This window comes from Aquarana catesbeiana, linkage group LG01, assembly GCF_042186555.1.
Source record: "Aquarana catesbeiana isolate 2022-GZ linkage group LG01, ASM4218655v1, whole genome shotgun sequence".
Classification (NCBI taxonomy): domain Eukaryota; kingdom Metazoa; phylum Chordata; class Amphibia; order Anura; family Ranidae; genus Aquarana; species Aquarana catesbeiana.
In genome coordinates, this window is record NC_133324.1 from 496,686,616 (window position 1) to 496,695,587 (window position 8,972).

The window sequence follows — 8,972 nt, forward strand, 5'->3', positions numbered from 1 at the left end:
TTTACTCTTTTTAAATCATAATGACAAAAGAAACTACCCAAATGACCCTGATCAAAAGTTTACATACCCCAGTTATTAATACCGTGTATTGCCTCCTTTAACATCAATGACAGCTTGAAGTCTTTTGTGGTATTTGTGGATGAGGCTCTTTATCTTCTCAGATGGTAAAGCTGCCCATTCCTCTTGGCAAAAAGCCTCCAGTTCCTGTAAATTCTTGGGCTGTCTTGCATGAACTGCAAGTTTGGGATCTCCCCAGAGTGGCTTAATGATATTGAGGGCAGGAGACTGAGATGGCCACTCCAGAACCTTCACTTTATTCTGCTGTGGCCAATGACAGGTCGACTTGGCCTTGTGTTTTGGATCATTGTCATGCTGGAATGTCCAAGTACTACCCATGCACAGCTGCCTGGCTGATGAATGCAAATGTTCCTCCAGTATTTTTTGATAACATACTGCATTCATCTTGCCAACAATTTTGACCAAATTTCCTGTGTAGCTCACACATCCTCAAAACATCAGTGATCCACCTCTGTACCTTTCATCATAGGCCTTGTTGACTCCTCTCAAAATGTAGTGTTTATGGTTGTGACCAAAAAGCTCAATTTTGGTCTCATCACTCCAAATGACTTTGTGCCAGAAGGTTTGAGGCATGTCTCTGTGCTGTTTGGCGTATTGTAAGCAGGATACTTTGTGGCATTTGCGTATTAATGGCTTTCTTCTGGCGTCTCGACCATGCAGCCCATCTTTCTTCAAGTGCCTCCTTATTGTGCATCTTTCACGTGAAATTATTTGTGGGTTTTTCTTTGCATTCCAAAAAATTTTCCTGGCAGTTGTGGCTGAAACCTTAGTTGGTCTACCCGACCGTGGTTTGGTTTCAACAGAAACAGAAATTTTCAACTTCTTGATTAGAGTTTGAACACTGCTGATTGGCATTCTCAATTCCTTGGATATCTTTTTATATCCCTTTCCTGTTTTATATAGTTCAACTACCTTTTCCCGCAGATCCTTTGACAATTCTTTTGCTTTCCCCATGACTCAGAATCCAGAAATGTCAGTGCAGCACTGGATGAAAGAGGCAAGGGTCTGTCAGGAGTCCAGAAACTCATTGACCTTTTATACACACACACTAATCACAAGCAAACAGATCACAGGTGAGGATGGTTACCTTTAATAGCCATTTAAACCCCTTTGTGTCAACTTGTGTGCATGTTATCAGGTCAAAATCACCAGGGTATGTAAACTTTTGATCAGGGTCATTTGGGTAGTTTATGTTGTCATTATGATTTAAAAAAGAGTAAACACAGTTGATTGATAATAAATGGCTTCAGCCAAACACTAACCATGAGTGAAAGAAATGTTTTTGTGTTATCATACATATTCTCTGAAAAATGGCCAAGAAATCATAGATTCTGCCAGGGTATGTAAACTTATGAGCACAACTGTAAAAGAAGGTAATTATTAAGGGTTATGTATGCTTTAATTAATACACTTACCTCAATGCTGTCTTTTATGGCTCTCCGAAAACTGTACTCAAAGTCAAACAGTGCTGTTAGCCCAATGCTTCTGGTCTGTATACTTTCTACTGTACTTCCCATCTTTGCCATTTTCTAAATGGAATTAGTCACCACAAAGGGCAGCCGCATACTAGGAATCCCAAGCAGAAAACGCACAGCTAAGACAGCATTTGCAGGGGTGTTTAGCCATGCTGCAAATCCCAGCAGCAGGAATCCATTTCTGCGACTGAAATTGACAGTTGAATGAGGATAGCTGAGGCCACCAAGCCAGTGCACTGTGATAACAGGCTGTGTATGGATGCAGCTATTTGTACCTGCCAGCAGTTACCTGCAGGGATTGCGGTTGGATGCACTTGTGTTTGAAAAGGGATTTCACAATGAAATCTCACTTTATCACAATCGCATCAACTGGACGCGGTTGTGGTGCGGGCCCAGTCACCTCTACTCGGCATAATAGCAGGGGTATTGCCTGCGAGACACAACATGCCCTGTATTGTTGCACAGTTTCACGGCAACAGCAATGTGTATGAGGCAGTCGAGTGACCATTGCCTGGTTTTGACATTCAGCTGAGGTTGTAAATGCATCTCAATCACCTGATTTTGCCACCTGACAGTGCCCATGTGAAAGGGGCCTTATGGTAGTAGGCAGTATTCTGTTAACATGCTTAAAATTGTTTATGTTCTGAAACTAAATTTTTGCTTTTGTCTTCCCAAAAATATTTCCTATATACAAGCACACCCACAATATTAATTCTCCCTTTAAAATTTTTGGGTAAAAAGTCGCTGAAATGAATGCATAGATAAAACGTATTGTATGTAACATATGTAGCAAAGTCCCATGACCCCTGAAGCCCAATGGTGACCTCCAGAGTTAGGGACAGCTGACATCCTTTAGTGTAATGGCATGGTGGGTGTATTGCAAGATGAACACTTTTTGAATGCAAAGTGATTTATTGTCTCTTAAACAGAACTGTGGGAGAGAGGATTAGGGCCAGGGCACCCTTAGGTAGATGCAATGTTAATTGGCAGACTCAGAGACTTCTATAGGCAGACAGCTATACAAGTGAAGGCCTCCAGCTGGACACCACTTCTGTATAGGTAGGACCGCTGTCTCCTATGGCAACAATCTTGTAGCTGTTACTAACGGTAAAGGTATTCAACTATCTGCTACACGAACAGTTCTCTTTGTCCCACACTCACTCAGTGTGGGTCTTCACTCTAAGTCTCTCTAACTAGACTTCAGTTCCACTAGCCACTGGATCCCCTGAGCTCTTTCACTGTAGCATTATCTTCCTCCAAGCGTCACCCCCGCTTCACTGCTGGGTCCCTGGCTTGGCACTCACAGATACTCCTCAAGCTTCACGCTTCACCCCTGCTGATACGTTAGGTCCCTGACTTGGCACTTGCTCATGCTTTCCCACTTCTTCACCGTCCCTGGTTGGCGAGAAGTCTGCTCTGGAACTGGCCTCAGCTTACTCACAATGGTCTCCAGTAGCAGGGTGGATGGTCCCTTTTGTGGTGGCAGCTTCCTCTATACCTCCGACCACGACTGGTTCCCCTGCCGGTGGAACCGTTACTTCTGGTTGGACTACAAGTCCGCAGTCCCAACCCTGCACTACTTCTGGATAGGCAACCAGATATCCCCAGGATAGGCCTTAGATTTCTGGCCTAGCAGCCTGGGGCAATACGACACACGTCCAGCCAGACAGCTGTCCAGGTGGCATAGAACCCCGATTAACTGACTCCAGTCAAATACATAGGTTCTCCCAGCAGGCCAAGGGACCCAAGAAAATCCATGCCCATTGGCTGAGACACTCCATTAATTTCTAATCTGTCCTTGCAATGCCCTTGTCTTATCTAATGTCACCAGACACCCGGCCATCTAGTGACAGAAGAGAGGAGTGCAGCAATTCCAGAATTAGGGTGAAGTCAATTGACCTCCTAACAATTGGCCAAGGCAACTATCACTCGGCAAACAAATCTAATAGCAACCCTGCCTAAACATCAGGGTGCTACACATACAATGGTGTATTTGGTTGCGTACCCATGTGGGATTTATGGCTAGGCAGGGAATGGATGGTGTCTACTATTTCTTGAGGCGAGAAGGGGGCATTTAGTGCTTGTATATGTGTTTCAGGCAGCCAAGGTAAACTGAGAGTCTCTAAAATGTAGAGATCCCTTCAGGGGTAGGCTGAGGAATGTTGGAGTTCTCAGTTAGGTTATAACGCAAGCTGTAGTATGCATTAAATACGTCCTCAATTTATGGAGGATTTTGTAATGTTTCATCAGTATGGGGGTGGAATAAGTGCAAAAGTTTCTGTCTAAATAAAGAGTAACTCCACTTTTATTGTGACAAACACATTCCCCTCTGGGTGATCAATTTACATTGCAGATTCCTACCTTTTTTTATTCTGAAGAAATACCTGTTTGTCTGTGTCCGTATGCAGATGGAATTTGTGCGGAAGTGAAGTTATAATTTGTAATCAGTTGATGCACCTGCTGGGCTAAAATGAGGAAAGTGGCAGGGTCTGCATTCCTTTAGATGTGATTTCCCTTTGACATTTTTGTTGCAGGGCCTAAATCTGACTTGTATCTTAGTGCAGACTTCTGGGAAAATCAGTAAGTCAATCACACAAGCAGAAAATGACATTTCTGGGGTTTGTTTTGTACACCATCTTTGTACAGAACGCCTCCAAGTTGCCATGTTACATTGCATTTTACAGAAAATTACAGTGGGGCTATATAATTTTATTTATTTGCTATTTTTTTCCCTGTGAAAATAGTGACCCCCTAAATGACTTCTAACTTGGGTTGCCAAAGTTTGGATACTTTGTTAACATTTGAGTAAATTGTGGATCATAAAACTTTGAGAGGCCGTGCTTGGTTGTGTAGATAGTAGAGCACGCAAGTCTTGCCTAGCTTGGGCCAATTTAGTGCTAGTCTCATGTGAAAGGGTTCTCTTATTCAACGCCTCTAGTCTCTCTATATCTGCTAAAATTCTATCCAATTACTGTGTCCTCTGGTGTTTTGTCATGTGCACTCATCTTTTAACAGCATACCCCTTATGCTTTGTGTAAATTCCATAACACAAATGGATTTGAAACAGAAGGTGCATTAACCTCAAAGAACTCCTATAAGTGTCTCTTTATGTGAACTATATTGGCTGGTTGAGCCATTAAATAAGTATCATTATCCCATAAGGTCATGCATTTTGTGTTGCATAATCCACCTACTGTTATAGATATTGGTGCATGATGAGACCATGTAATACTGTGGATTAGGGATGAGCTTTGCGTTCGAGTCGAACCCATGTTCGACTCGAACATCGGCTGTTCGATCGTTCGCCGAATTGCGAACGTTACGGGCCGTTCGCGCCAAATTCGTGTGGCGCGTCATGGCCCATAATTCACTGCGGCATCGCAGTGCATTGCTGGCTGATGATTGGTCAAGCATGCACTATGACCCGCATGCTTGCCCAATCACAGCGCCGTCAGTAGAGAGAGCTGTAACTGGCCAAAGCCAGGGTGGCTTTGGCCAATTATGGCTCGGGGGGTTTAGAACACGCCCCACACTATATAAGGCCGCCTGCACGGCGGCCCTGTGTAGTGTGTTCCAGCGTGCTTAGATAGACAGTGAGACAGTGTCATTTCATTTGAGTTAGCTAGATTAGGCAGGACAGTCAGTGAGTTAGCTGCACTTACAGTGTATTGTGTATATATATGCATCCCAGGTGTTGTATATATATATATATATACATATATATATATATATATATATATATATATATATATACACTGTATTCAGTTTAGCTAGATCCGTTCCTGTTATCTTCCTACTGACAGGCAGGCTTGTCTTGTTACAGTATTTACAGCTACCTGAAGAAAATTGCTGGTGTTCTTTTGATCCTATTAGTACCACAGTCAGGCAGCTAGACTATTTACAGTTAGTGTAGTGCGTCCTCCTCACAGTGTTCAGTTAAAGCTACAAGTTAGTTTAGTGTGACCTCTGCACAGTGTTCAGCTAAAGCTACAAGTTAGGGTAGTGCGTCCTCCTCACAGTGTTCAGCTAAAGCTACAATTTGGTGTAGTGCGTCCTCCTCACAGTGTTCAGCTAAAACTACAAGTTAGTGTAGTGCGACCTCTGCACAGTGTTCAGCTAAAGCTACAAGTTAGTGTAGTGTGCCATCCTCACAGTGTTCAGCTAAAACTACAAGTTAGTGTAGTGCGACCTCTGCACAGTGTTCAGCTAAAGCTACAAGTTAGTGTGGTGCGTCCTCTGAACAGTGTTCAGCTAAAACTACAAGTTAGTGTAGTGCGACCTCTGCACAGTGTTCAGCTAAAGCTACAAGTTAGTGTAGTGCGTCCTCTGAACAGTGTTCAGCTAAAACTACAAGTTAGTGTAGTGCAACCTCTGCACAGTGTTCAGCTAAAGCTACAAGTTAGTGTAGTGCGACCTCTGCACAGTGTTCAGCTAAAGCTACAAGTTAGTGTAGTGCGTCCTCTGAACAGTGTTCAGCTAAAACTACAAGTTAGTTTTCAGCTAAAGCTACCTGTAGAAGGTTGGTGGTGTTTTCCTTATCCTATCACTACCGCAGGCAGCTAAATAAGCTACAAGTTCGTTTTTTGTGAGCTCTGCACAGTGTTCACCTAAAGCTACCTATCGAAGATTGGTGGTGTTTTCCTGATCCTATCACTACCGCAGGCAGCTAAATAAGCTACAAGTTAGTTTTTTGCGAGCTCTGCACAGTGTTCACCTAAAGCTACCTGTAGAAGGTTGGTGGTGTTTTCCTGATCCTATCACTACCGCAGGCAGCTAAATAAGCTACAAGTTAGTAGTTTTTTGCGAGCTCTGCATAGTGTTCAGCTAAAGATACCTGTAGAAGGTTGGTGGTGTTCTCATACTACTGGCAGGCAGTTGATTTTGCTAGCTGCAGTATCAGTATATATATATATATATATATATATATATATATATATATATATATATATATCCCAGCTTAGTGCAGCTACAGGCCATTAGTATGTCTGGAAGGCCAACAAGGAGAGGCAGACAGTCACAAGCCAATAAAAGAGGGCAAGCAGGCTCTGTGTCTAGAGGCAACAGTGCTGGTCGTGGAGACGGTGCATCCTCATCAGCACGTGGCCGTGGGACACGCTTGGCCTTTTTTTCAGCAGCTGGCCGTGTTGAGCCGCAACATGCGGAAGACTTGGTCGAGTGGATGACCAAGCCATCCTCATCCTCCTCATCCTCTCTCACCCATGCTCAGGGTACTTTGTCTGGCAAAGCAGCTGCCAACGCGGCCTCTTCCCTCGGCTCAATGGCATAAGTGACTCCCTTCCTAGCCCCACCATGTCCTCCCTCGAACTGTTTGACCACAGTGTTGGGTACATGCTCCAGGAGGATGCCCAGCGTTTAGAAGGCTCTGATGATGATACTGAGCTAGATGAAGGCAGTAACGTGAGCACAGACAGAGGGGGTGCCCAAGAAGGACAGTAATCTGGCAGTCATGCTCCCCCTGCTGCAGCATACTGCCAGGTTTGCTCCAGTTATGAGGAGGGAGGGGATGATGAGGTCACTGACTCAACGTGGGTGCCTGATAGGAGAGAGGAGGAGGAGGCACATCACCAATGAGGCAGGATGCCCTCCAGGGGCCAGCCTAAGGGCAGCACACTGACTGCATCACACCCCAAAGCTCTGCATGTGCAGGGCGCTGCTGTCTCTGCGCGTTATTCCAAAAGTTCTTTGGTGTGGGCCTTTTTTGAGACGAGTGCATCAGATCGCACCGCTGCTATTTGCAACATATGTCTCAAGCGTATCTCGCGTGGCCAAAACATCTCCCGCTTGGGCACCACATGCTTGACCAGACATATGTTAACCTGCCATGCAGTTCGTTGGCAAGCGTATCTAAAAGACCCACACCAAAGAACAAAGAGGACCTCTCCTTGCTCCTCGTCAACTGAGATCTCCAACCCCATTATACCTTCAGTCCTCTCTGAGACCTAAACTGAGAGGAATGAAGGTGTAGAATTAGATGTGTCACAGCCAAGTACTTGTGGGCAATCTGCTTTCGGTACACCGACGTCAGATTGTACCAGGCAAATTTCCCTGCCCCAGCTGCTGCACCGCCGAAAGAAGTTTGCTCCCAGCCATCCACATGCCCAGCGGTTGAATGCTAGCTTGGCAAAATTGCTAGCACTTCAACTGCTGCCTTTTCAGTTGGTGGACTCTGCCCCCTTCTGTGAGTTTGTGGAATGTGCGGTTCCTCAGTGGCAGGTACCCAAATGCCACTTTTTCTCACGGAAGGCGATGTCTTGGCCTCACTGGACAGGGCGGTCAGCGGTAAGGTGCATATTACCACTGACTCATGGTCCAGCAGGCATGGACAGGGACGTTACCTAAGTTTCACCACGCATTGGGTGACTCTGCTGGCAGCTGGGAAGGATGCAGGACAAGGTGCAGTAGTGTTGGAGGTTGTTCCGCCACCACGCCTCCAGGTGTGTCACTAATGATTGTGACACACCTCTCTCCTCCACCCCCTCCTCTTCTTCTTCCTCCATGGCCTCTTCCTGTGCTTTGTCCTCGGAACCAGCGGTGCTCTGTTCAAGGGGCTACGCAAGTATGCAGGCCAAAAGATGCCATGCGGTGCTTGAGCTGGTGTGCTTGGGGGACAGGAGCCACACTGGGGCAGAGGTTCTGTCAGCTCTGCAGGGGCAGATTCAGAGGTGGTTGACGCCACACCAACTTAAGGCAGGAATTGTGATTTGCAACAATGGCACCAACCTCCTCTCTGCCCTCCGACAGGGACAAATGACCCATGTGCCCTGTTTGGCGCACGTCCTTAACTTGGTGGTGCAGTGGTTCTTGGGCAGGTACCCGGGCTTACAGGATTCCTGAGGCAGGCCAGGAAAGTCTGTGTGCATTTCCGCCGGTCATATAATGCCAGTGCTCGGCTGGCAGACCTCCAAAAGGAGTTTAACCTGCCCAACAACTGCCTAATCTGTGACATGCCCACCAGGTGGAACTCAACGTTGGCCATGCTGCAGCGGCTGCACACGCAGCAGGGGGCCATCAATGAGTACCTGTGCGACTATGGCACCAGGACAGGGTCAGGGGAGCTTGTTTTTTTTTCCCCACGCAAGTGGGCCATGATCAGGGATGCATGCACTGTCCTGTCACCATTTGAGGAGGCCACGAGGATGGTGAGCAGGGACAGTGCATGCATCAGTGACACTGTCCCCCTTGTCCACCTGTTGGAGCACACGCTGCGTGGAATAATGGACAGGGCACTTGAGGCAGAACAGAGGCAGGAAGAGGAGGACTTCCTTAGCTCTCAAGGCCCCCTTTATCCAGACAGTGTTCCTGTGTGCCCGCCGATCACACAGGAAGAGGAGGAGGAGGAGGATTGTGTCAGTATGGAGGTGGAGCCTGGCACACAGCATCAGCAGCAGTCTTTAAGGG